At 38.3% G+C, this 27,633-nt stretch overlaps 1 pseudogene across 1 annotated transcript; it reads left to right on the top strand.

Annotated features, from left to right (window-relative positions):
• Positions 1-26,640, top strand: LOC149565301 (uncharacterized; annotated as a pseudogene). The gene is made up of 2 exons (XR_016362032.1): positions 1-759; positions 25,511-26,640. The product of XR_016362032.1 is annotated as an uncharacterized LOC149565301 (transcript).
• Positions 26,641-27,633: the final 993 nt, after the last annotated feature.

The raw sequence follows: 27,633 nt of genomic DNA, 5'->3' as shown, positions 1-27,633 counted from the left end.
CCCAAAACAGTTCGGCAAGAGCTCTTGTTAGACCACGTTACAGTCGAGTCTCTTTTCAAGGCTGGTAAGCTTCATCAATAAACCATAACCCCTGTTATAAGTTTGAATCTGACGCGCTTACAAGAGAAATCGAATGGAATGCGATGAAAATACACTGAGAGAGCTTGCCCACTCTATTACAGATCACCCACCTTCAGATTTCAGCGCAATCCTGCAATTCTTCTTATCTTCTTCTCGCTCAGATGTCCACAGAAAGAAGTTACCAGTCTCCCCATTTCTTAACTGTCTTTCCTCCCTCACTGAAGTCTCTAACCATGAGAAGACGGAATCCTATGAACTCACCTGCACGGTTTTAAAGGTACAACCTCCACGCTGGAGAAATAAAAAACCAAACTTCCTTTATTTACGACGGGGGTTTAGGAATCACAGGTTCTCTTTCCAAACAATTAATATCACAGTACAGTCGTAACACTGGTTGTGAGGAAAATTCATCATGGGAAGGTTCAGATGTTTGCCAGATGATTTTGCAGTTGCTGGGGAATGTTTGCTTGGCAGGAGAGGAGCAACAATCTGCAGTATGGCAGGCATTTTTTCCTCAAATGTTTGCAGGTTTTGCAACAATTCAAAATGATAAAATATATAAGCCTTTGTGTATGGTCATATGTACCTGTTGTAAGGACAACCGGGGACGTCTCAAGGATATCTGTGGAAATGATGGATGCCCAATTTTCGCTGGCCTTTTGAAGACATCACAGGAAGGTATTGCCCTCTTTACTGAGCGTCTTTGATTAAATTTATCTGTTTTAGCCCACTTGCTCTTCCTTTTTACATCTTAATGAACTGTATTTCCTTGACATCATTTTTTTTTGGGAAAACTAGTTTCTCCTGCAATTTAGGGTTCTAATAAGCAGGGTATTAAAGTCAAAATTTAAATTCAATGTTTTTGCCTGTTTACTCATTTTTTCGGATCTACCTCTGTTATGCCAACAACAAAAAATCTATTTATATATAGCCTATACAACGTTGATCCCTAAAATTATATGGAGCTGCCTGACCAGATACAGTTTAGCTTAATTCAGTAGCGTTGCCCTCATATTTTTTGACTAAGTTGCATCAGTATTCGGAGAGAATCTACGCAGTCCCCAAACTTGGAATGCTATGTTTTCTATTACTCTCCAAAAATATATTCAGAGATACACAGGGATTAATAGCAGAATTCGATGATTGATACCTGGAAAAGAATTAAGCTCAGCACGTAGTGGCATTTATATCAGTGTTACACCGGCGCAGGGCTGCGGCGTTGGGGGGTGTCGGGATGAGTTTTGGGTGTGGGAAAAAAAGGGCCTCAATTTGGGGACAGTGGGGGGGGAGGGGGGGTTGCATAGTATATATATATGATTGAAAATGCAAATTATGAAATGACACTTCAATATATCATATAACATGCCAAATATAGTTGAATAGAGATGTTGGTAAACAGATTTGTCACTATAAAAATGGCCCAGCAGAGTGTATGTGGCAAACTGTTCACAACAGTTGGATAGGCTCTTGATATGTGGCCTTCCTCTGCGTTTAGAGTGGCAGCTCCCTTGTATGATATAATTTTGAAGTTTTTCAAATAAAGATGAAATCAAACTTTTAAAGATAAATAGAAAGCCATTGATGACGAATGCACTGCACGAATTCAAAGTTTTTCCGAATTGACTTAAAACCGCTAATAACAACAGTCAAGATTTACACTTGAGAACTATTACTAGCACAATGCTGATCCAAAGATTCATAAACATTTGCACAATACTGTAAGAATGCTCACTGCAAAGAGAATCAATATTTTTAACAATTTAGATTTGAAAGAAGAGAACTCAAATTGCACGTTCATTTATTTTCTTGCACCAAGAACACGAGAAAGTTTTGATTACAAAGACAAAATTTGTACACACTTTCCAAATATTATCTTCTAATCAAAATTTAGCATAGTGTTCCCCTTTTCCAAAGTCCAAAAAGTCCCTTACAAAGCCAAAAATGACTCCTTTTATAGACATAGAGGTTAAGAACTACTCTTTCTTGGTTAATAACTACTTCCAAAATACGTAATTTTGGAGAGGTTAATTAACCTTGCTAAAATTAACTAGAGTGACTCTAGAGACAAACATTTTGAAAAGAGCGCTGAATACTTGATCTTGATGGTAGCCATTGGATCTTCTCCTTCAACAATGTGTAAATGGTAGCTTTTCAAGATCTTTGAGCAACCATTCACAATTAAAATCTGTGTCCTCTTCAGAACCTGGATTATAATCGTGATCCAGTGGAAGATTAGATGCAAATTCCAGTCCTTTTCCAAAGTCTATGTCTGCTTCTCTTATTGCTAACATGTTCTCATTTGATATTGTGTCTATAATATTCTCCATGCCTTGTGAAGCCAAAATGCTCTCATTGATTTTAGGAGTAATTTCAGCTATCATGCTTAATGTATTATTCTCTATACCTTTTGAAACCAGATTATTATTCTCCTGAGAATGGGTACAAGATGTCTGTAATGGAAGTTGAGGTTCATCATCGACCATCTTCATCTCCATCTTTGTCTTCATCTTCATCTCTTGTTCTTTTATTTCAGCCATGTTTGCATTCTTCATAGCTTGCGAAATGATTTTTCCACCTCCACCTTCACTAGATTGTAACTTTGCTTCATTGGTACTTGCTGATGAATTGCTCTGTTCTGATTCAGTTGCTTTCATACCTCTAAGTTGACACCTCAGCATGTTCTCGCTAATATATCACCCTTTGTCGCACTCCATTTGAGGGATTCCTTTTTTATATTTTTCCACGTGCTTCGAATGCCCGGGCATTGTCTTTTTTGAGGTATTGTGCCAGATAGTTCACGTGCTTTGTCTACGCTTTTATACCGTGCATGCATATCTGCCCATATGTCTTCCTTCATGAGCAAGGAGAATGAGAAGTATGACTTATTTAACATTCTTGTCATTAGTTTAAGAAGAGCTATATTACGAACTAGATGGAGGCGATGGTGTTACTCATACGCTGTGCTCATCGCAATCAGTTGATGATATTTGGTTTGATAATATGAGTACACTAGTCTTGAATATATTCACTCCATCATTTTGCCAACTCTTTGAACCAATTAGTTACATTGAAGCCTTTCTATGGACACCATGGGGAGGGAGAGCCAAAGGTCACCTGTGTGTTGGAGATTGAAGAATTGTGTCAAACAGTTCAGTCACATTCTAATTGCGCATTCCATCAAACAAGTCAGATTCACCGCCTTTCTTGCTGTTTCTACTTCGATGTTTATGCTCTTTTTAAATGTTTTGGATTAGAAATGAATCTCTCCTTTGCGCATTGAGTTTGAAAGACTTTAAATCATGTATTTAGACCAATTCATGAAATATGGTGACTAGAGGAACCTTTTGTTAGATCACATATGTTGCATTTGCATTGAATGTTGCGGGTTGGGGGATGGAGGAAAGCTGCAGGCAAGTGGATTGAATCATTTAGAAATTTGAACCAATGGATTGTTGATTGCTTAGGCTTTTTTAATTTATTTGTATTAGCACAATTCTCATTTACCATATTAAACACTCCTTATGCACAAACTCAAGTTATTGAATCAATGACATGGTGGGGACTGGGAGTTGTCCATGATCACCATGTTTATTTGCATATTTGAGTATTATCAAAGTGATATGTCAATGATTTGTTGCCAACCAAACTCATGAGAAGTATGTGTTAATCATCTCCTTCAATAATGTAATGTGTTGCAGGCTAAAACATCAAATTCATGGCAAAAATGGGTTGTTGACCTTCCTTAATCATGGTATATGCCGTGACTCCATATCTTCAAACTAGTGATTCCATACCTTCATGTCTGAAACGCATATTCCATCTTACATATGCTTTTGAGATGATCCTGCTTCTGATTCTTAACCTTTATCAGCTAGACACAGAGGTTAAGATTTCAAAGTGAAACATGTATTTTGGACCCCGAACCTTAACCTTTTTAAAGGTTAAGAAGTTAAGGTTAATGGTTCGGATTACGTGTTTTGAAATTTTATCTTAACCTCTTTTTGATGGAGAGGTTAAGATTTCAAAGTGAAACACGTGTTTTGGACCCCGAACCTTAACCTTTTTAAAGGTTAATGGTTAAGATTTTGATTGGAATTACGTATTTTGGTTCCTTCCATTAACTTGTGACAACTTTTGATTTGGAAGCTGGATTTTAAAAATTTGAAGTGCTGGATGGAGCTGGGAATGAGCTAGAGATATTTGAAGGGCGAAATTTTTCAAAAAATTTGAGAGTAAGTGACCATTTTAATGCTTAAAATGAGGCATATTCTAAGAATAACCATAGCTCAAAAAGGCAGGAATTGAGGCAATTTTGATATCCGTGCAACAAGAGAAAATTGAAATGCAATTCATAAACCTTAAGTTCAAACTTAAAACTTGAAACTTCATAACCATTACCAATGACCATTTAACTTAGTTCAAGATGCAAGATTCAAAATTCATTCTTTAAATACGAATATTGTGTATGATTATATCATAAAGATGCTCATGATGACAATGAGCCGAGTAGCATGAAATCGTGAAATGAAATAATGTATCATAGCCATAGCAAATAATCAAAGTGAGTATAATCAGCAAAATGACATAATGTCAATAATGAGAATGGAATCTCCAATCATCCCCAGTGCTCTCTATTCATCCCCTATACCAAAGTCCTCATCACTGGAACTACCAGACTCCTCGTGGGTAAGATCCCAATCCTCTAAAGGAACATCAACTAGCTCTACATTGGCTTTTTCTGCATCGTCATCCTCATCAATTTGAGTTGGATCCTCTGGCTCCACATCCCATCGTGATGTAGGGCTCTCCTTGTACTCGCGTATCTTGCGATCTTTGCGCAGCAAGAAACCATGTACAACAACAAACTTCTCTGCTCTCTTAGACGTAAGTCTATTCCTCTTAACAGAGTGGATGAAGTTATAGGTGGACTAGTTCCTCTTTGCAGTTGAGGAGCTAAACACCTAAGATAACTGTAATGTCCCCATTTTAGTAGTTGACCAAGTGTGTGTGCGTTAGCCTTGTTCTACATGGTCTCGAGGGCTAACGAAGGGTTTAATGGGATCCTGGAGTGTTTTGGCCTAGTCATTTCCAGTTTGGGCCAAAACGAAGTTGATTTACTCAGTTTCAGGCATACTTACTATTTTTAGTAAGTTGGTAGGACACAGTGCAGGTCAATTTTGGTGATTGGATTCGATACTCCTCGGTGAGAGCTTTCCGATGAGCTATCACTCGCATTATTCGGAGTCCGATTGCTAATACATTTTAATGCCTGAAGTTTTATTAAAGTAACGTCTAATTTAATTGTAAAATATTAAAGTGTTACTTTAATATTTATTTTATGGTGATGTGTACCCAAGGGAGACATAAGGGGTATTTTAATATATGTTTTATATATTACACATCTTTTATCCCACATTGCCCATATGAGTTGAGCGGACCCTTGGAAATAGAATAAAAGGAAGCATTTGTGGCTTCATTAGGCAGGTTGAATATGAGAAGAAATTGGTGTATGAGTTGCAGCTCCGTTCTTGGCATTTGAGGACGTCTATCCTCTCTTGTAACATTCTAGACGTCATTCCCTTGGGGTTTGGCCTTTGAAATTCTTTCTTATTGGCTTCATTATCAGGCAGTTTAGTTGCATTTCCGGCTATAGGCAGATTTGGTGTTTTGCTCATATCTTCTTCACTACTAGTCCGACGCTTATGCCGCTTTGAGGGAATGGTATTACGAAGGTAGTGGACTGATTGAAGGACAAAGTATTGTAGCAGCAAGTTCGAAAGCATGGGCTGGAGTATTATGTCAATACTGCTGAAGTAATTAGTGAGTTGTTAAATCTGTCATGTATTTGGTTTTATGAATTCTGAAAATAACATTTTATTAGCAACAGTTCATTTCCACTTTGCATATTATTGTAGTTCCTTTCTTGTTTATGTTGTATGATACCAATTCCATGCACAAAACACAACAAACAAATAAACGTTTGATTTCCGGAGTTATAAGGGGTTTAAAACATTAAACGGAGAAATAAGAGGTTGTATGCAAACTGTTTGACAAAATTCCTTTTAGCAAATTGGTTTAGTTTTTTGGGACATCCAGGGGTGCCCATTACAGTGGTATCAGAGCTATAAATCCTGCCATCCTGTGGAGGTCTTATAGGGAATTTGGAACAGCCGGATAGAGGAAAAAAGTGTTTGACTAAATGTCAAAATACTAAAATCAGAAATAAATAAAAAACACAGGCTAAGCATTTATGTTTGAGCATGCGACAGGGGTCTTATAATTTCCGCGATACCAGAGCAAGACAAAATAGGATTTCAGACTTGCCAAGCAAACAGTCTAGTGCATCCGTGCAGTGGGACATTGAATCCAACCATACAGACACAGAGAAGATATTCTGTGATCAGGACAATAGTATGGGTGATTGAGATGACAGGAATACAGGATTAGGCGGAGGCGGAAATGCTGGTCCAGATCAGGGGAAGGTACTGTTCAGACAGTTACTGGATACGTTAGAGCAGGGGCAGCGTATGCAGCAGGAGCAGAATAGGCGAATGGACATGATGTTGCAGCTCATGGCTAGACAGATGGGTGTCAATATTAATCCAGGTGATGCCAACAACAGAAACAATAACAACGAGGGAAACAATAACAACGGGGGAAACAATAACCATGGAGGCCAAGGCAATAACAATGGTCCTGAGAATAACATTAATGGTAATAATGGACACGACAACAATGGGAATGAGGCTGATAACTTTAGACACGTTGCACGCCCAGCACGGACTGCGAGCTCGAGACCTCTTCTACCCACTTTCCCACCCAGAGATCCGGTTCAAACAGTAAACGAACCGCAGATTACCGAGTTATAGGATCAATTCAGGAGGGACTGGGAGGCTAGTGGACCGGAGTTTCAGGCGGATATTTACCTTAGAGATTATATGGACTTGAGGATGAGACACATGCCTAAAGCAGGAGGGAGGAATCAAAACTTTGAGCTGAGGAAGAAAGTTGGAAAACTTTCTTTACCTTATTATGATGCTTCAGGGAAGATGAATGCATGAGCTTGGGTGCAGAAGGTAGATACATACTTGCAGCTAAATCCTATGCCCGAGGAGGAGGCTATCAAGTATGCGGCTATGCACTTGGATGGCGTTGCACATGAATGGTGGCATCATGGCATGGTGACTTTTGGGGCATAATCAGATTACATCCTATGAGGAATTCATCGAAACATTGATTGAGAGATTTGACACTAAGGATCCTGAGTTACATTTCAAGGAGCTAGCACAGTTAAAACAGTCAGGTTCTGTGGATGCTTACATTGCCGAGTTTCAGTGCTTGTTTGTACTTGTTACTGATATCTCTCCTAGGAGATTGGTGGTGTTATTTTGTGATGGTCTTGCTGATCTATTACGAGGTTGGGTGAAGGGACATGATCCACTCACCTTAGCTGAAGCAACTAAAAAGGCACGAGATTTAGCCCCTTCGGTATACAAAGGAAAAAACCATTCAACAGATTCTTCCTACCGCAAGGACAAAGACAAAAAACCATTCCAGAAAGAGTATAGCAAACCCAAAGAAGGATCAAAGGGACTAGACAATGAAACCTTGAATGAACTTCGAAAGAAGAAGCTGTGCTTCCATTGTAGAGAGCCTTGGGACTTATCTCATAATTGTTCTCTAAAGGCTAAGGCAAATCAAATGGAGTATTTTTCAGCAGAAGAGTCAGAGTCAGAAGGGGAGGATCAGCACTCCGATTCAGATGAGGGTAACACTATAGAGGAGAGCAACATTCCTAAGGATGATAGATCGTTGGCACGCTTGACAGGGGCCCAAAAGGCAATCACATTTAAGTTCAGGGGTACTATCCAGGGTCAGAAAGTGATATCTCTTATTGACACTGGGGCTACACATAACTTCATAGATGCACAGTTGGTAGCCAAGAGAGGGTTACAGACAGAGGAGCATGATGGGTTTAGAGTCATGGTGGCTAACGGTGATAAGTTATTATGCACTCGGAAGATATCTAATCTTCACATCAGGTTTGGAGATGGCTACGAGTTGGAGGATGAGTTCTATGTTGTGGACATGGGAGATTATGATGTCATCCTCGGCATGACATGGATGGCTTCACTAGTTGAGTTCACACTCAATCTAGCGAAATTGGAGATGAGATTCCAGCATGAGGGCAGAACTGTGGTACTTAGAGGACTTTCAGATGGAGGTTGCAGAGTAGTGTCCTTGAGGAGAATGCAGAGACTTTTTCGTCATGATGACATAGAGTGGGCGGCAGAGTGCTACATTATGCCAATTTCACCAGAGCCACAAGAAAAGAGTCATCCACCAGATATCTAGAAGATAGTTGATAGACACGCTAAAGTATTTAGCGATATTCCTTATGGGGTTCCTCCTGATAGAGGGATGGAACATGTTATTGAGCTCGAGGAGGGAGCCAAACCAGTTATGATTTCTCCTTATCGTCATCCTAAGAAACACAAGGATGAGATAGAGAAGACGATTAAGGATTTGTTGGAGATGGGGCATATCAGGCCCAGTAAGAGCCCATTTGCTTCAGCAGTAGTATTGGTAAAGAAGAAGGATGGGACGATGCGCATGTGCATCGATTACAGGGCACTGAATAAGAAAACAATTAAAAACAGGTATCCCATTCCTAGGATTGATGAGCTGATTGATGAGTTGCATGGGGCATGCTTCTTCACCAAAATTGATTTGCGATCAGGATACCATCAGATCAGGATGAGAGCAAAGGACATTGAGAAAACAGCCTTCCGATGTCACTATGGCCACTTTGAGTTCATGGTTATGCCATTTGGTCTAACCAATGCACCTGCTACATTTCAAAGTTGTATGAACCAGGTATTTAGGAAGCAGCTGAGGAGATTTGTCTTGATCTTCTTTGATGACATCTTGGTCTTCAGTAAGACCTGGGAGGAGCACTTACATCATCTAGAGGAGGTGTTATCTATTCTGGAGAGAGAGTCATTGTATGCCAAGGAATCTAAATGTGAGTTTGGCATGACTGAGCTCCTTTACTTGGGGCATATTATTAGTGCAGATGGCGTTCGAGTTGATCCCGAAAAGATTAGAGCTATTGTAGAGTGGCCTACTCCCACAAACCTTACACAGCTTAAGGGGTTGTTTGGTTTATGTGGTTTTTATAGGAGGTTTGTTAAGGGATTCTCACAGATTGCTACACCCTTGACAGATCTTACCAGGAAAGGAGCCTTCGTGTGGACAGGGGCAGCACAGAGGTGTTTTGAGCATTTCAAGTAGGTAATGTCTTCATGTCCAGTTCTAGCTCTACCGGATTTCACGAAGCCTTTTGAGCTTCATTGTGATGCATCAGGTGATGGGATTGGAGCAGTATTGATGCAGGAGAAGCATCCCATTGCATTCAAGAGTAGGAAGCTCCGGGGAGTTGAGAAAAGTTATTCTGTCTATGACTGGGAGATGTTGGCCATAATGCATGCATTGGCCAAATTTTGATCATATTTGGTAGGTGGACGTTTTGTGATCAAGACTGATCACAACAGTATTAAATACTTCATGAGCCAGCGTGATCTTAATGATCGGCAACAAAAATGGGTGACTAAATTGCAGGCTTATGACTTTGACATAGAGTTTGTTAAAGGTAAGAAAAATGTGGTGGCTGATGCCTTATCTCGGATACCTCACTTATGTGCTCTGGCAGAGATTTCAGGAGATTGGAGAGATCGGATTATAGCAGAGTATGTCGGAGATGCTTGGGCTTCTGGATTGATTTCAGGTACCATACAGGATGATCGCTATGAGGTGATAGATGGATTGATCAGAGTTCAGGACAGGGTTTATTTGATTCCGTCATCACATTTGAGAGAGGCGATACTGAAGGCATTTCATGATGCACCCACAGTTGGACATCCGGGGGTCTTCAAGACCTACAGGCAGATCCGAGAGCGGTTTTCATGGATAGGGCTCAAGGATGATGTTCAGAGGTATGTCAGGGAGTGTGTGGTTTGTCAACAGAATAAGGGAGAGCACACATTTCCTGCAGGTTTATTACAGCCCTTGCCCATTCTTGATAGGAAATGGGAAAGTATTTCGATGGACTTCATCACTGGTTTACCACGAGTGCAGGGAAGAGATTGCATCTATGTGGTGGTGGACCGCTTGACGAAGTTTGCTCACTTCTTTGCTATTCCGTCCACTTACACAGCAGCACAGGTGGCAGATCTTTTCTTTAGAGAGATATTCAGGTTACATGGGCTGCCCAAATTCATTGTCAGCGACCGGGATAGTAAGTTTATGAGTGTTTTTTGGCAAGAGTTGTTTAGGTTGTGTGGTACAGATCTTACACTTAGCACTAGTTATCATCCGCAAACAGATGGGCAAACAGAGATTGTGAATAAATGGGCGGAAGGATATTTGAGGAACTATGTAACTACACAACAAAAGGCTTGGATCAGATGGTTGCATATGGGAGAGTATTGTTATAACACCACTTATCATATGTCCATCAAGATGACTCCTTTCATGGCACTCTATGGTTATGAAGCACCTAGCTTCATGGATTTAGTTTTGGGGGACAGTAGAGTGCCCAAAGCCAAAAACTTATTGCAGGATAGTCAGGACATCCTGAAAGTGCTCAAAGAGAATATACAACAGGCCCAGAATCAACAGAAATTGTATGCTGATCAGCACCGAATAGAGCGCAGCTTCGAGGTAGGGGATATGGTTTACTTGAGGCTACAACCATATAGACAGTCATCGCTCAAGAAGAGCGGAGCTGAAAAGTTGAAACCTAGATTTTATGGTCCCTACAGGGTGATTCGCAAAGTGGGCAAAGTCGCCTATGAGCTTGAGCTTCCAGAGGGCAATCGAGTGCACAATGTGTTTCTTGTGTCTAGGCTTAAGAAAGCCATTGGTCAGAGTGTAGTGCCTTCTACAGATTTACCCCCTTTGGATGAGGAGGGGAAGCTTGTGTTAGTACCCGAGGCTATCCTGGACACCAGAGAGAGGAAGCTTAGAAACAGGATAGTGAAGGAGTATTTGGTCAGATGGAAAGACCTGCCGGAGGAAGATTCTACATGGGAGAGTGAGCAGGTTATTCAGCAGGCTGGACTGAGATTCAAGCAATTTCAAGGGGGGCGGACTGTAATGTCCCCATTTTAGTAGTTGACCAAGTGTGTGTGCGTTACCCTTGTTCTACATGGTCCTGAGGGCTAACGAAGGGTTTAAAGGGATCCTGGAGTGTTTTGGCCTAGTCATTTCCAGTTTGGGCCAAAACGAAGTTGATTTACTCAGTTTCAGGCATACTTACTATTTTTAGTAAGTCGGCAGGACACAGTGCAGGTCAATTTTGGTGATTGGATTCAATACTCCTCGGTGAGAGCTTTCCGATGAGCTATCACTCGCATTATTCGGAGTCCGATTGCTAATACATTTTAATGCCTGAAGTTTTATTAAATTAACGTCTAATTTAATTGTAAAATATTAAAGTGTTACTTTAATATTTATTTTATGGTGATGTGTACCCAAGGGAGACATAAGGGGTATTTTAATATATGTTTTATATATTACACATCTTTTATCCCACATTGCCCATATGAGTTGAGTGGACCCGTGGAAATAGAATAAAATGAAGCATTTGTGGCTTCATTAGGCAGGTTGAATATGAGAAGAAATTGGTGTGTGAGTTGCAGCTCCGTTCTTGGCATTTGAGGACGTCTGTCCTCTCTTGTAACATTCTAGACGTCATTCCCTTGGGGTTTGGCCTTTGAAATTTTTTCTTATTGGCTTCATTATCAGGCAGTTTAGTTGCATTTCCGGCTACAGGCAGATTTGGTATTTTGCTCATATCTTCTTCACTACTTGTCCGACGCTTATGCCACTTTGAGGGAATGGTATTACGAAGGTAGTGGACTGATTGAAGGACAAAGTATTGTAGCAGCAAGTTCGAAAGCATGGGCTGGAGTATTATGTCAATACTGCTGAAGTAATTAGTGAGTTGTTAAATCTGCCATGTATTTGGTTTTATGAATTCTGAAAATAACATTTTATTAGCAGCAGTTCATTTCCACTTTGCATATTATTGTAGTTTCTTTCTTGTTTATGTTGTATGATACCAATTCCATGCACAAAACACAACAAACAAATAAACGTTTGATTTCCGGAGTTATAAGGGGTTTAAAACATTAAACGGAGAAATAAGAGGTTGCATGCAAACTGTTTGACAAAATTCCTTTCAGAAAATTGGTTTAGTTTTTTGGGACATCCAGGGGTGCCCATTACAGTAACAAAGTTGAAAGCTACAACTTACAAACAAACGTTCATACAATTTGTAACAAATGCGAAATGGTAAATCATTGAATCATAAATTAAAATCAGTAAAGTAAAACTCTTAAGATTATAAAGGGGTGGAATTACAAACTTGAGAAAGTAGTCGGATGGCTAGCAAGGTGATCTTTGACTTCTGTGACCCATGACATTTCCACCACAAAATGAGATTCTTTTGTGCCATAGTTTTGAGATTCACCTTTGCAATATCCAAGTATCCTACAAATTTACAACATAATATTAAAATAACTTAAATAAAGTTATAAGTAACAATTAACAGAACTTATAATTATAAAGAGTTTAGAGCACTGAATCAAGATTTAAGGATTACCTGAAAGACTAGCAAATTTGGACCACTCGGTGCGAATCTCGCTAATAGTCTCAATATCATACATCCTGGAAATGCATCAAAAGAACCCATTCTTCACCTCATCGGTGCGACTCTACTAGGTCTAGGTATGTACCACTTTGGGTTCAATGCATAGGCAACCATGTGCAAAGGAGTGTTTAGCTTCTCCTACCTATGGAAAATGATAGGCTCAATGTGCACCATATAGAATACTAGAGTGAGGTCTCTCTCATGCACAACAACCCTCATCTGCCCAAGCATGGAATCAATGCACTCATAAACCTCTCCAAGGCTAGGTGAATCTGCATCTTCATATCTGATCACTTGAAACACTGGAGTAATGGTGGGGACTATGCATTTTGCATCACTCCAAAACTGATCACTCTTCACTGTCTCCTTTACCCTCTTTCCTTGCTTTGTTATGGACTCAGGCCATCGATTCCATTCTTGTGTCATAACCATGAGTTGCAATGGCTCTTGCAACTCAATCACTCTTCAAGAGAATATAATATGATGCGTACCTGGTCTCAATTGGTTTCAGGAATTACTTCTTTGCGAAGCTCTTGAAAAGTGCATGTGATGTATGGTGATTGTAGATAAACATTTGCACCTCTCTCCCATCATTAACCACCTGTCTAATCTAGTCAATTTTTTCCATGTCTTTGAGTGCATTGTTCATGGCATGCACACAACATGGAGTCCACCAAATATGCCTATAGGCTGCCTCAACAAGCCTCCTTGCAACTTTGCACACGTGTTGCATTTGTCACAACTTGGACTACATTTTGTGGCCAACCTCCTCAATGGCTTCCCTAAGCACATGAAACTTAAAATAAGCATCTTTACGATGCTTTGAACAATCAATTGCCTTCAAAAAGTATGGGCCCTTGATGCATGTAACCATAATGTTGATGAGTGGACACTGACTAATGTCTGTCCACCCATCCATGATAATGTTGCAGCCTGAATCCATCCAACATGCCTTCATCTGCTCCATCAAGATCCCAACCTTGTCATAGGCTCTATCCAACATTGTGGTCCTCAACTTGTGGTCCCCTGGTGGCACATATGATGGCTCTACCTCTTTTACTGCCATGGACATCATTCTCACAAAATAGGGAGATCGAGACACGTATAGGGATGACATTGGAAAAGAAGAAATCACCAGCAACATCATCTAATCGGTCCCTTGCACGCATGTTAAATAAATGAGCAATGGGGTTACTTCTATGACGACTTGTAGTTGCTTTCCGTTTCCCGCTATTGTTATCTCTTGCTGAACTATGTGTAGGTGAGGAAAATGATGGTGTAGGTGACATAGTCCCCGCTCTCTGATGCAAGATAGGAGTAGATGTATCTTGCTGCCCTTGTAACTGCTGTATACTCTGTACCTATTGCCTAGCAACCAAAGATCGAGGCACTGGGACTTCAATATCATTAGAAATGCCCCATAGTTTGTTCACTTCAACTTTGTATTTCACATTCTCAGTATTTGCCAAGAATATGCATGGGCTCACGCCATAACCAGTCCAAAAAAGAAGGTGTGCATTAACTCTTGTAATGCTGCCAAACCATTCTGCACTACATATATTACACTTCCATTTACGTGTTCCACCACCTGTAGGTGTAGAGCATGTAATTTTCACAGCAAACTGTTTTAGAGGGGACTTTGGATCATAAGGATCCCTAGCATACAGTGCCAAAATCTTTGAAGGGCAATCAATAGAAGGCACCTCTAATGCAACATAAGGAGGCTCTTCCTCAAATTGACCGTCTACATTAGCCCCATGATCACTTCCCTCGCGCTCAGGCTCATAATCAGATGCACTTCCCTCATTAATTTCTCTGTTTTCTACACTTTGGCCAGATCTAGATGTCATTTATAAAATTGCATTTTACAAAATGAAAGTAAAATTATAAAAATGATTATGAATCATGATACATTTCAGCCCAAGTAATCAATAAGTTACAAGTTATAACAAACTAGTTTCAGCCTACATAAAACTTTACTATTAGTATTTAATTTTAGCATTTACTATTTAAAAATATTATATATATAAAAAGGAAGCTAAATAGTAAATATGTTTCAGTATATTTTAAGAACAAAAATTAATATAGATAATAAAAATCATAGAACTATCAACTATCTACTATCAGCAAGATTCAAGAATGAAACATACAAAAATTTAAAGCTGAAAGTAAAGCTAAATACAAAATTATAAATTGATTTCTAAAACCAAAAAAAGGTGTAAAATAAAAAAAACCTACCTTGAACTTGACGAGGCACTTGCCAAATCAAATCTTCTTGCTCCTCTTGCTCCTCTTGGTCTTGCAATCCCTCACCCACTAAGCTCTCACAAACTCCTTCAAATTCTTTTGCTCACTTTGCTCCTTGCTGCTCCAAAACAGTAAAATGGTGAAATGAAAATGAGGTGTATTGGCCTTATTAAACCTTAAAATAGACCACATGGGACCCACACCCAATTGGGGTTAGCTTGCTTTAGAAACAAATGCAAGAAAGTCTTTTTAAAAAAAAACTTTTTGCCCATTCTGCTGGCCACACCCTGTGCGCACCCTAGTAGCACCCCGCGCACCCCCACACCAGCGACACACCCACGTCTCGCATCCCACCCAGGTGCTCGATCGATGCGGTTGAGGTGTGGCTATGCTTTTTCGGCTGATGAGGGTACTCAGGTGTGCAATGCACCCACACCAGGGACGTATGCACACCCGGTGCTTTGGGGTTTTGGCCTTGGTGCGTGCACCCCGGTTACACTGGTTTGCACCCATGTTACACTGGTTTATATGCATAAATTAGTAAGATTTGTGGTGATAAGAACAAATACCTCTATTTAGATATCACTAATTGATGGATAGAAGAGCTATGATTTTTCGCACTTTACCTACCTATTATCTTCTTTGTGGAAGTTTGATAAACTAAACGAATCACAAGGCATTTCCTTGAAAGCTAATCAAATGCTCTTTTCCAGCAATCATGCTTTTATTCCCCATTTTCTCTATCCATCACAACTGATAGTTATGGAACCTTTTGAGCATCAAGATATTTCTAGGGGCTTTCTTGTGCCCTAAAATTCTGTATCCCATTCCTTCTGAGTGTTGGAGTCTCTTGCACAATTCCTCATGCTCAAAAGATTTTCAATCCCACCAAATTATGTCTCATGTACCGACATGATAGAAAAGCTAAGTAAATAGATTTGAATCACCTTGTAAATGGAAACATACAGAACGCATACATGTAGCTAGCAAAGCCATGAAGCGATATGAACTCAGCTCGACTGGTGCATTACTGATTTTCAGGTTAAATAAATGACTATCCAATGATCTATGACAACATTTATGCTGATATGATATTTAACTTTTGAGCTATTTTCCACCAAGTTTTAGAGACAGGGATGCCAGGGAACAGTGGGATGTGTTTCCGGTACATAGCTATTTTCAGGGCAATTTTAGGGGATGGCAAGGAATAGCTGTTCAAAAAATAAGGGGATTTTTATTAAGTATGGAGAAATTTCAAATATTCATATCACAGCATCAATAAAGCATTCATCATAGACATTATAGAAGCTTAATACATTTACAAGGATCTAGAAAAGTGATTCATCACTGTAGAAACTTTCATTGTCAATTTGCATATGTATTATATTCTAATTATAACACAAAATGCCCAAAGACTCCAAGTTGCAACTGTGAAATGAGAAAAATGGTAGATGATAAACATGGAACTAAGAAAACGTAATAATATATTGGTGTCTGTAATTAATAGATGGCAGGTCTAAGAGTCTTAATCAAGTATATTTGATGTGTGTTAGTAAACAGGTTCGTCACTTTAAAGTTTATAAAAAATGTCCAACGGAAGAGTGACAAACTGAATATAACAGTTGGATAGATCACATTAGGGGTGTGATCTTTCTCTGCATTTGGAGGGGTAGCTCCCTTGTATGATATGGGTATTTGGTATTTTGGGGTTTTAAAAGAGCAAACATATATGTGAAAGAGAGATGGGAAAGAAAGTAAGAAATATTCTATACTCAAAAAGATTCAACACATCTTCTTTTAGATACCAAAAAGAGGATAAGTTAAATCGATCCATATAAGACATTCAAGAAAGCAAGATTTATCGCCAATGAGTATACAATCATCAGTACTAACACTTGAGAACTCCTTTGAAGCACTTCCAAAATGTTCCTTTATTGCTTTGCTTGAAAACACCATTCAAGTTTCTTTACAATGTCTTTTTGTGAGAAAAGTATGGAACCCTTTTTACAATAAGTCTCTTCATATATATAGGAAATGAGTGGGATAACTACTTAACCACTTTGAATAACTGCCTAACCACTTTTCATAACTATGTGAGATAGCCAACTAACTACCTTTTGTAACTACTTGAGGTAACTAATTAACTACCTTTCGTTACTACTTGGTAGTTATTTGAAACAAATTTCCTAGAGTAACTGACTGAGACATTTCCAAAACTACTTGCTTGAAATAAGTTTTGAAGTTAGAATAACTACTTTTAGAAGAAGTTAGGATAAGCCTAACTTGTACAAAACATGGGTTCAAGCAAAGCCTTTAGAAATAGACAAGAAAGCGAAGAAGACGAAGAACAAGTCATATGGGATATTTACAACTAGCCAAAAATATGACTTTTTTGCAACTCAAAATTCAAAAAACAATACACAATTCAACACACACTCTTTTTACCGATCCTTATCCTTTGCTGTTGAAATTTTGGAAGAAGAGCCTGGTGCTGAAAATTGCTCTGGTTGGAGAGGGGATCTTTCTGTGAATATCCTGCAAGCTTTAATGGTAGGGATAATCACCTTGCTTCTTGGAATGACGACAATGGTCATCCTTGCCTTCCAAGTCCTCAAACTTATATGTATTCCGTGTAGCTCAAATTGGAGATCTTGCACCCAAGCTTCTGAAGCTCTGAGAAATTTAGAGATGTCAGATAACTTACCCATAGTATCATCACTCAAAGCTTCCATTGCCTGTAGCGTAAAAACTTTCCTGCATTATTTGAATATCTTCTAATATTGATGCTGTAGGATGAATGGTGGAGAGCTCATTTTGGATTTTGATTTTTAATATATTACAATTAGCTGCCAATTTTTCTTGCTCAGCAGAAACCTGATTGATGATTATCAACTTCCATTCTATAGCTTTGAGCCAAGGGGCAATGTAATTTTTGTTTGCATTTGGAAAAATATTTTCTCTAATCAAGGTGTTAATATCCATTCCTACCATTTCACTAAGGTCTTTCATGATATCTTTACATAACACCTCTTCTTTTCTGATGTTTCCTAGTTCTTTTTCAACCACTTGTTTTTTTATCTTTGCCTTATCATAGATAGTGTTAACTTTAGTAAGGAAGTGGGAGGCATGTGCTTTGATCCTATCCACCCATTTTCTGGTCTTCCTTCCATAGGACTAATATTTTTTATGAATGTTTTCAAGTGCCCGAGTATCAATCTCCCCTTGTGGTGCTGTGGTGCTAGACGAGTGATCAATACTCAATGGCAGAGTGGAAGTATCTGTGAGAGATTTCACATAAGGAGTAAGATATTCTAGTTGCTACCTATATCTTTCTTTTGCAAGTCTTTCTTTCTCTACCTTTTGTAGTAGGTTCTCAGCGACCACTTGGAAGTTCTATATATCTCCTTTGTGGAAGTTCTATATTCTAGTTGCTGCTTGTATCTTTCTTTTGCAAGTCTTTCTTTCTCTACCTTTTGTGGATGGCCTCAAGTTGAACTTTGTCGTAACAAAATGAGAAGGTGTTGCTTTCTCCACATTCTTCTCTGAGATAAGTTGCGCTATTTCAACACACATTCCCAGTTGTTGAGTCTGCTTTTAGTCTTGAAGCTACTTTTATTTTCTTTTGCTTCTTAGGTTTTTGAAATAAGTTCGAGACTGTGCTGAAATGAGGGATGATTAATTCCATCATTTTCCCTTTCCATTTTAAAACTCTGTTCTATCCTTGAAGAAGAAAAAGGTTGTGATGATTCTGGCACTTCATTTTTCTGAGTATTCTATTGCATTGATGGTGTAGAAATTATCCCTTCGTGAGCAACCTTTGAGGGAGGAGCCATTTCTGACAAGGGAGGAGGAGGAGCCTCTATGGTTAGATCTGGAGCCTTCAGTAGGACGAAATCCATTAGGACTGAGGGTGACATGGTATTCCTTCATTAATATCAGGATTATCCTGGATTTCAATTGGGCTTTTTCCCTTATACTTTTGTACAAATTCATTTTCCTTTTCCTTTGGTTTTGCCTTCTAACTCCTTGATTACTCTGTATTTGAGAGCCTGATTGCATTTGGCATTTTGGGTGAAGCAGATGAGGAAGAACCACCTTGATGATCCGTTTTATTGGTTCCCAAAATCGTAGATTGGAAATCCAAGAGCTTGCCACTTCTCCTATAGGATTCTGCAATTAGTTCTGGCAAACGAACAAGAATACTTCTCGATTCTCCTGCACTTCAGGCTCCGCTACACCTAAGCAGGTAGACCTTCTCCTCGAATCTGATCACCGGGTTCAATTCGCTTTTCTAAAGCCAATTGAAGCTTTGGAGTTCTCCATCTGGCAAGGTCCTCGAACTCTATTAAAATGAAAACTGGATGCTGAGTGTTTGAATGTTTTGTATAAGGTTTGTTAATAATGAATCTGATGCTTGTAGGAAGGAAGTTATAGATTTTCTGACTTCAATAATAAAAAGACCAGTGCCTCTGCTCATCTGGGCAATAGAGTCAACTTCAGTAAATTTTCACATACAACTTATAATGTTTTACACACTTTACTGCCAACAATTAAATAATCAAGATGCCATAGATCAAATATATACGCAATCTTAAATTAGTCTAGATTGAACTTTAACTCGTCTGGTAGGGAGACAAACTGGACACAGATGTGGAAACAATTTTATATTTCACAATATTTGTGATGATCAAATTTAAAATGCTAAATGACCATGTCCACTTATCCGACATTAAAATTGTACACAGAATTCCAAAAGTAATTACAAAGAACGATTCATCTGCAGTTTAAATCTCCACGTCTTTAATAATAAACAAAGAACATTTTATTTTATTATTAAAATAAAATGATAGAATTTATATTAAAAAAGCCATATTAAGCTCCTTACCCCTCCATACAAAATAATATAAAATGCTTCTTCTTTGAGAATATGAATCTGAATGCTTTCGAATTTGTTTCTTTCTTCAAAAGTCAAATAAGTTTTATATCTTATCCTTTGTAAGATACGACTTTTCAAATTAAAAGTCATGTCCCATATCAGTATTCTCTAAGTTATATCAGCACCTCTTCATTCATAGTATTTTAATAAATTTAATTTACTTTTGATAAGTAATGATTTGAATATTATTCTATCGGTTGTTAATTTCATATATCTTTGCAGCCCTTTTATTATAACTTCCTTTATTGTTGTCGAAGCCTATTAATCCTTTACTCAACACCCTTCAGATAATTATATTCTAGCAATGATTAAATAAGACATCTTTTCTTTTGTTTCATCCATTTCACCGCTGACTAACTACTTGCGTTGATTGCTCACCATCCAACAAGATTACTATTCTCAATTTTAATTATTTTGTTTGCATGTGAAACTGCTTCTTACACCATATATTCCTCCCTAGCAAACTACACATTTTCCGGCAATTATCGAATATTTGTTTCATTGCAACGAAGATCCTTGACAACGTCCGCCTGGTGATTCGAAGGCTATTCTATCTCTTTATTTCTATATTCGATGGCTCCTTATGATTCTCTTTCTAAAGACATGGTGTTATATCTTTCTTTGTTGATAAATTTATGTCTTTGTTCATCGTTCTGCATATAAATTTTCACGATACCTTTAGTCAATCTGTAGAAGCCTTCTGATTCAATGTTCCAATATTATCGGGCTCTCAACATTCGTTGCCATCACTTTCTATTGCCCTTTGTCAGCAATAGCACCTTTTGGTTATAGCTTTTTTAGCTGGAGTCCTCATCAGATACTTCATGTCTTGTCTACTTGAGCATCGATTTCATGATTCATGTCTCTGTTATAGTCGTAAATGAAGATGAGTTAGCTGGAAATTATGGTATCCTCAGCTTTTTCTTTGGCAAAATAAGTACTGCATTACTATCATGAATCTCCCTATCCTTTTTGACTTACATTTGTTACATCTTTGCCCATCCATTTTGGGGAAGCCTTCAAATTCAAATCCTTATTGTTTTTAGTCTGTGACCGTATGGTCATGTCTTTCTAAAGGCAGCATTGATTTGAAACAAATAATGAAGTACAACTTTCTAAAGAGTCTGTTTCTATAACTTCCAAACCTCATGTTTCAATTATCATGGTCAATAATGGAGATTAAATTTTAGGCTCCATCACGTTCTTCTCCTTGGAGTTTCTTTGCTAGATGGCGTCGTTGCTGTCATCTCGGCTATCTTCTTCCTAACCCAGGCTTCTGAACATTTGATTACCATCACAGTTCTTTCATTGATTTTTCTGGTTTCCGGATCTCTCCAATTAATATTTGGGAGATTCTGAGTCTGAATTTTTTCAAAATAGATTGGATCTACCATCCTCTTCTATGCCATCTATGATCAAGTCCATCTTGAAATCTCTCATGTGTTGCATTGTGAATTTTTATCATTCTCGCCTTCTGACCTCATATGCATCATTGCAGTCTTCCCAGTAATCTTCAATGTTAGAGAAATGCAAATAACCAAGGCTCAATTGGAGATGATCCCTCACACATCTCTTACTATCAAAATGAAACCTCATTTTGTAACCAACAAGATCAATTTTGACCAGTTCTGTTTCGATATTTGATGCATCCAACAAAGTCTTGAAGCAATAGTGGCCAAGAGTGATAGGAAAGGGGAGTCTGGTTTTCTTCTTGGTTGAACGCCTTTTATTTAAGTGCACTCACCTGTCGACAAACTACAATCAATATAAGTCTGTCATCCACATATCTTGTTAGTTTGAGTGGATAGCCATTGAATGCCCCTATCAGCAAATAGGTGAACCTTGGAAATTGAGTAAAGAAACTACCATACTTTTGGATCAGTGCCGCTGCTTCCAGTGATGTTCTCTGAGCCAAATTACCCTGAAGCTTCTTCACTGTGAGCATGGTGAATGCATCATTCACTCTTCATAAATGTTTGTGGTTCTCCTCTAAGTCCAGCTGAGTGTAATATTTATGTGTGTGTTTTCTGACTGAGTGTTCCCCTAGTACTGAGTCTTGGCCAAGAGCTTGGGTAGGCAATAGCATATTACCAAATACAAAGACATGAAAATGTCAATTAGTTCTAAACTGAACTAGTTGATCATGCAAGCTATCACTAAAGAGACTGCCCCAGTAAGTGAATTGCTTCTCAGCTGAGATGATGATAATGAAGAGATACATCCATACTTCAAATTCAGAAGATTCTGTACTGCCCATTAATCGGTGAAGTAATATTATTAAGTTTGAAACATCACCAATGACAAGAGATTGATGAAGGGTTTTAGAAAGCTGAAACTTTCCACCCTTTGATACCTATAGCCATTTCTTTGCCAAATTATTCAGACACTGAAGTATTGAAATGCATTCTGTTTACTGATATGCCTGTACTGCTTCCTGTATGGCAATCTAAGAACAATTCCCATAGAAATCCCATCAATTATAGACATCAAACGGACATCAATTGTTCTAATCTCTCTTGGTTCAGGATTATAGCCCTTCACGCTCTCGATCACCAAATCCACAATACAAAGACATGGAAATGTCAATTAGTTCCAAACGAACTAGTTGATGATGCAAGCTATCACTAAAGAGACTGCCCCAGTAAGTAAATTGCTTCTCGGCTGAGATGATGATAATGAAGAGATACATCCATACTTCAAATTCAGAAGATTCTGCACTGCCCATTAATTAGTGAAGTAATATTATTGAAGTTTGAAACATCACCAATGACGAGAGACTGATGAAGGGTTTTAGGAAGCTGAGACTTTCCACCCCTTGATACCTGTAGCCATTTCTTTGCCAAATTATTCAGACATTTACTCCTATTTTCACTGGAGTACTGAAATGCATTGTGTTTACTGATATGCCTGTACTGCTTCCTGTATGGCAATCCAAGAGCGATTCTCATAGAAATCCCATCAATTATAGACATCAAGCAGTCATCAATTGTTCTAATCTCTCTGGGTTCAGGATTATAGCCCTTCATGCTCTCGATCACCAAATCTACACATTGAACTGCCACCAGAAAACCAGCTGCATGAGCTAACCCGTTTTCAACAGTTCTACTGGCTAATGCGGATGCATCTTCTTCTGTTATTGATCTCCAGAAATCTTTGAGGCTAACGCAACCTAGCTTTGTATGACAAATTTCTGGTTGAGAGGATTGTATCATTGGGGCATAATCATATCCCAGGTAGTTGTAGTTCGTGATGAAGATTCTTTGATATCATAAGCTGTTATGGTGTTAATGATCAATGCTGAAAATTACTGTCGGATCCATTGTTCAAACTGGCTTCTGGTTCTTGTCAAGGCTCATGCAACTTATTTCAGTTATGACAGGCAGGTGACTGTTATGGAGTTAATGATCGGTGCTGAAAATTACTGCGGGATCCACTTTTGAAAGTGCCTTCTAATTCTCATCAAGGCTCATGCAACTTATTTCTAGTCCCGTTATGGGCAAAGCAATTATTTTAGGTTTCCTTGTGTCCACTTGAATACAAGTTTGTGTCCATTTGAATCCTTGTTTCCGTCACTACTGTCACTCTTTCTCATTATTTACGACCAATATTGTAATTCCTGTTCATCATTTGATGGTATCGATATCCCTGCTGCTCACGTGATGATAATTGCAACTTAGCATCAACGGCTTTGATTGTATATGAGTTTTGAATGCTGAAACTATCTTTACTTAGCATCAACGGTTTTGATTGTATATGAGTTTTGAATGCTGAAACCATCTTTAATCTGTCGCTGTCATCTAAACAGATCCTATGTCCTGTGTGTGACTTCCTTAACACTGAAAATATATTGTTTATAAACATTTTAATACAACTGACCACTGTCTTATAGTCTTGGTCTTGACGCCATTGTCTGACTTTGCAAACTTGCTCTTTGTATGACTAAATATGTATTTATTATTTTGATTTTCATTTACTTCGTAGGCTGTCGGCTAGATTCTTTTGGTCTTCGTCTATACTGTTAATATATTAAAATTAATGTATTTTTATTCATATGAACCTTGATTTAAGTGTTTTTCTTTCATGTATGTCTTCCATTATTCTAGTCTTTAGTTTTGGTCATTTAATCTTCATATTTGAACATTCATCGAGTATTGTTTGTCGTTTGATCTTTATCTCATTTTGAGACATGCTGCAGTATAATATGTGAAATCACACAGATCTCTTTAGGGTAATTACTTGGTGTTGATCACAAATCTGCCAGCACACTTCTATGTATCTACTTCATACATCTCTTCTCCATTCAGTTTTGTCAGTCTGAAACCTTTCAGCATTAAACTTCATTCCTTTCATTAGATCTTTAACATTGATGGTGTTTACACTTAGTTTGTCCATCTTGTATGTGTTCATTCTCATGAGTTCCTTTGACATTAATGACAATTCTTTCATCACTAGGTGATCAAAACTTGTGAAATTTTAAGTCAGGACATCAATGAAGTCAGAGTGTACATTCATTGATGAATTCGGGATAATAAATGACAATGATTCTTGATTTGAAATTTTTTGGCCATGTTTGCAAAACAGAGTAACATTACCCCAACCTTCTCCTCCGGCTATCTCTGCTTCTCTTCCTGCTCCTCCTCCTTTGCAAATGTGAAAACAAAATTCTTTTCCTTCATTTCGGTAATTTATGCTTCGATTAGGTTTTGGTATCATTTATGTGGTTTTGGTGTCTTTGTGGGCCTGCTGAGCCTTTTTTTTCAAATTAAATAATTTTGTTGTTTTTTCAAACTGCCTGTTCAAAAGTAGTCTGGGCATAGGGGACTATGAGTAAACCCTAGGACAGAGGGGACTTCTCGGACATACCCTTTCTGTCCCCTATGCGCCAGAACAATTACTGAAATTCTGGAAAGATTGGGGATGGGCAGGGTACTTCTGAACAACGTCCTTGCTTCTTGGTACCATCCCTCAGGAATAGGGGTGCCAGCATATGGGATGCATCCTCACGGAGCACAACTTTTGATTCTTTCACAATTCCATTGTGTCCCTGGATATCCCTTCATGCATTGAGTAACTTTGGATGTTGTGTATTATGTTGCAGGATTCGGTGTGTTTGTTTGGTTTATTGTCTCTGGGTTTGTCATATTGATGCCTTGAGATGATGTTTGGGGCTTTTGAGGCCTTTGGCAAGTCTGTCAAAAATGCTTCTACTGATTATTTTTCATATCATATCAGTTTTAATTTTATTTCTTTGCTTTTGTTATTCTTGTTTAAATTATGATTTTGTATCAATGAATAAAATATGGGTTATATTTTTATTTTTCTTTTCTTTTTTGATATCTTTCTTGGTTTGTTTTCTTATGGGGCAGATAACAAGGCTTTCTAGAAATATGGGGTGTTAAGTAGTGTGTAAATATATATATTAGTAATTTATGATGATTCAGATTTGATTTAGTAACTTCTCTAAATAGAGTTTTTTTAGCAGTTAGAATTGAAATATGATTTAATATGTTTTTGTTGTGCCTTGGATACAGTTGGGATCGAAGGCAATTGGCTGGAGCTCCTCCTTACAAAGATATGCTTTGTTGAACCAGTTTTTGTACAGTTATTTACTGGTTTAAGTTCAGCAGAAGTTTCTTCAGCCAGGGTTGGAGATGGAAGTGAAATCTTTTGTTCAGAACAGGCATATCTCTTATACATCATTGCCGATTTTGCAAATCACCAAATGGAAGAATTCTCACTGTTAGTGAATTCAAAGGAATGCAAATCTGTTGTGAGGGAATTTGTAACATTTATTGTGGGTATTGTACGGAGTTCCAAGGGAAGCATCAATTTTAAGTCTGTGAATCCTCCAACACTTCCAACTGGATCTCCTGCTATTGATGTCTTGGGCTATTTTTTAAATATACTCAAAGATATCTATGCATGTGAGGATTCTCCTTCCTCCTGTGCAGACATACACCAAAATCAAAATAATGGAAAATCATATCCGGAAAACTCTCTGGTTTCATCTGATCTTATACAACTGATGATAGGTATGCTTCAGGAGCTTGGTCCTCCTGAGGCTGTAAAGAAAGCCACAAGGCAAGAAAACACAGGAAGTTCAAATCCTTGCCCGACAGTTCCCAAAAAGTTTAAAGAAATGACATGCGAGACTCCTAGTAAAATCATGACAAGCACTTCAGCAGATATGTGTGAAGACTCTTGTTTGTTTCATGAAGGCGACAAAGAGAGGGCAGTTCATGCTCATCAAACAGGGGAATTGTGCCCTTATAAAGGTTATTGGCGAGACATAGTAATCGGTCCTTGCTAATGCCAGCTTTCGGAGAAAGCATGTCCAAGATCAGATTCGAGAATGTGGTGGTTTATATATTATTTTTCAACATTGTGTAGTTGATCAGAAAAATCCATTCTTAAGAGAATGGGGTTTATGGGCTGTAAGAAATTTACTAGAAGACAATAGAGAGAACCAGCGAGAAGTTGCAGAGCTGGAGCTGCAAAATTCTGTAAATACATTGGCAATTGAAGAAATGGGCCTGAGAGTAGAGATTGATCCAAATTCAAGAAAGCCAAGGCTCTTTAATTTAACTAACTAGTTTATAAATGTAGGGTACACTGCAAATATATGCAGTTGATACCTTGGTATAAGAAGAGTTTCAAAGCACTGGTCACATCTACATAGTCTTCTATGTGTGCTTTAACTGGGTATGTACCCAAAGAATTTGCATAAAATCTGAAAGATGTTTAAAATAAATCTGTTTCAGAGATGATGAAATAGATTCTTGTTGAGATGGGATAGTCTACAACTGTTAGCGCTTTATTTATTTTTCAAAATTTTAGAATGCATATATTTGCCTCGGTGTTTTTTCTTAAGATTGCTTACTACAATGACTTGTTAAGGTCCTCCTGGCCAGAATTTTCTGGAGGACCTATCAGTCTGTGTTTACATGTTTAGACGATTGTTATGAAGCATTAATCTTTAACTTAGGGTCCCCAAGATTTGTTTGATTGTCTTGATAAAATAATTCATGTATTAGCTTATGACTACCTATAATTTTGTTGTTCCTTCCTAAGATCATTGTTGTCGGTAAATTCTATATTGAAGCCGATGGGTAGAATTGTATCTGAATGGATGCGTGACGGTTGAGTCACCCCTTCGGGAAAGTATATATACACGGTTCGGAAGGGACTTTGAATCATAATTGTAAGCAGCAAAATAATTGTAATGTGCATATTGTGTATATGAATAAAATATCTGTTTTGTGTTATATCTTATTGTACCACATGTAATAAGTATCCTTTTATCCTATATGGTAAACATTTGGCGCCATTGCCAGTTGAACTTGGAACGAAGGAAATGTTATGAAGATTAAAGCCGAATTTGCTTAACAAGGATAGGAATAAGATAAAAGATAAGGATGAAATACGTACAACACGAAGTTTTAATTTTAGCACAACAGACAGAATGCAGGCAGAAGCTTTCAGCAAATTGCCAACGGGCACCGAGGGGGTGGAGCACAAATGGAGGGAGTGCATTCACCTAGTAGACCGAGGAGTGATGAGGAATTGCTCGAAGAGACTCAACAGCGATTGAATTTGGTGGAAGAAATAAGGGAGGAGTTCTTTAACTTGTATACGCCGAGGGTAGCTCATCGAA

This window comes from Cupressus sempervirens, chromosome 3 (genome assembly GCF_028749045.1).
Source record: "Cupressus sempervirens isolate cs-2001-9-10 chromosome 3, ASM2874904v1, whole genome shotgun sequence".
Classification (NCBI taxonomy): Eukaryota; Viridiplantae; Streptophyta; class Pinopsida; order Cupressales; family Cupressaceae; genus Cupressus; species Cupressus sempervirens.
Note: the sequence above shows the minus strand (reverse complement) of the source record. Positions and strands in the feature narration are given on the sequence as shown.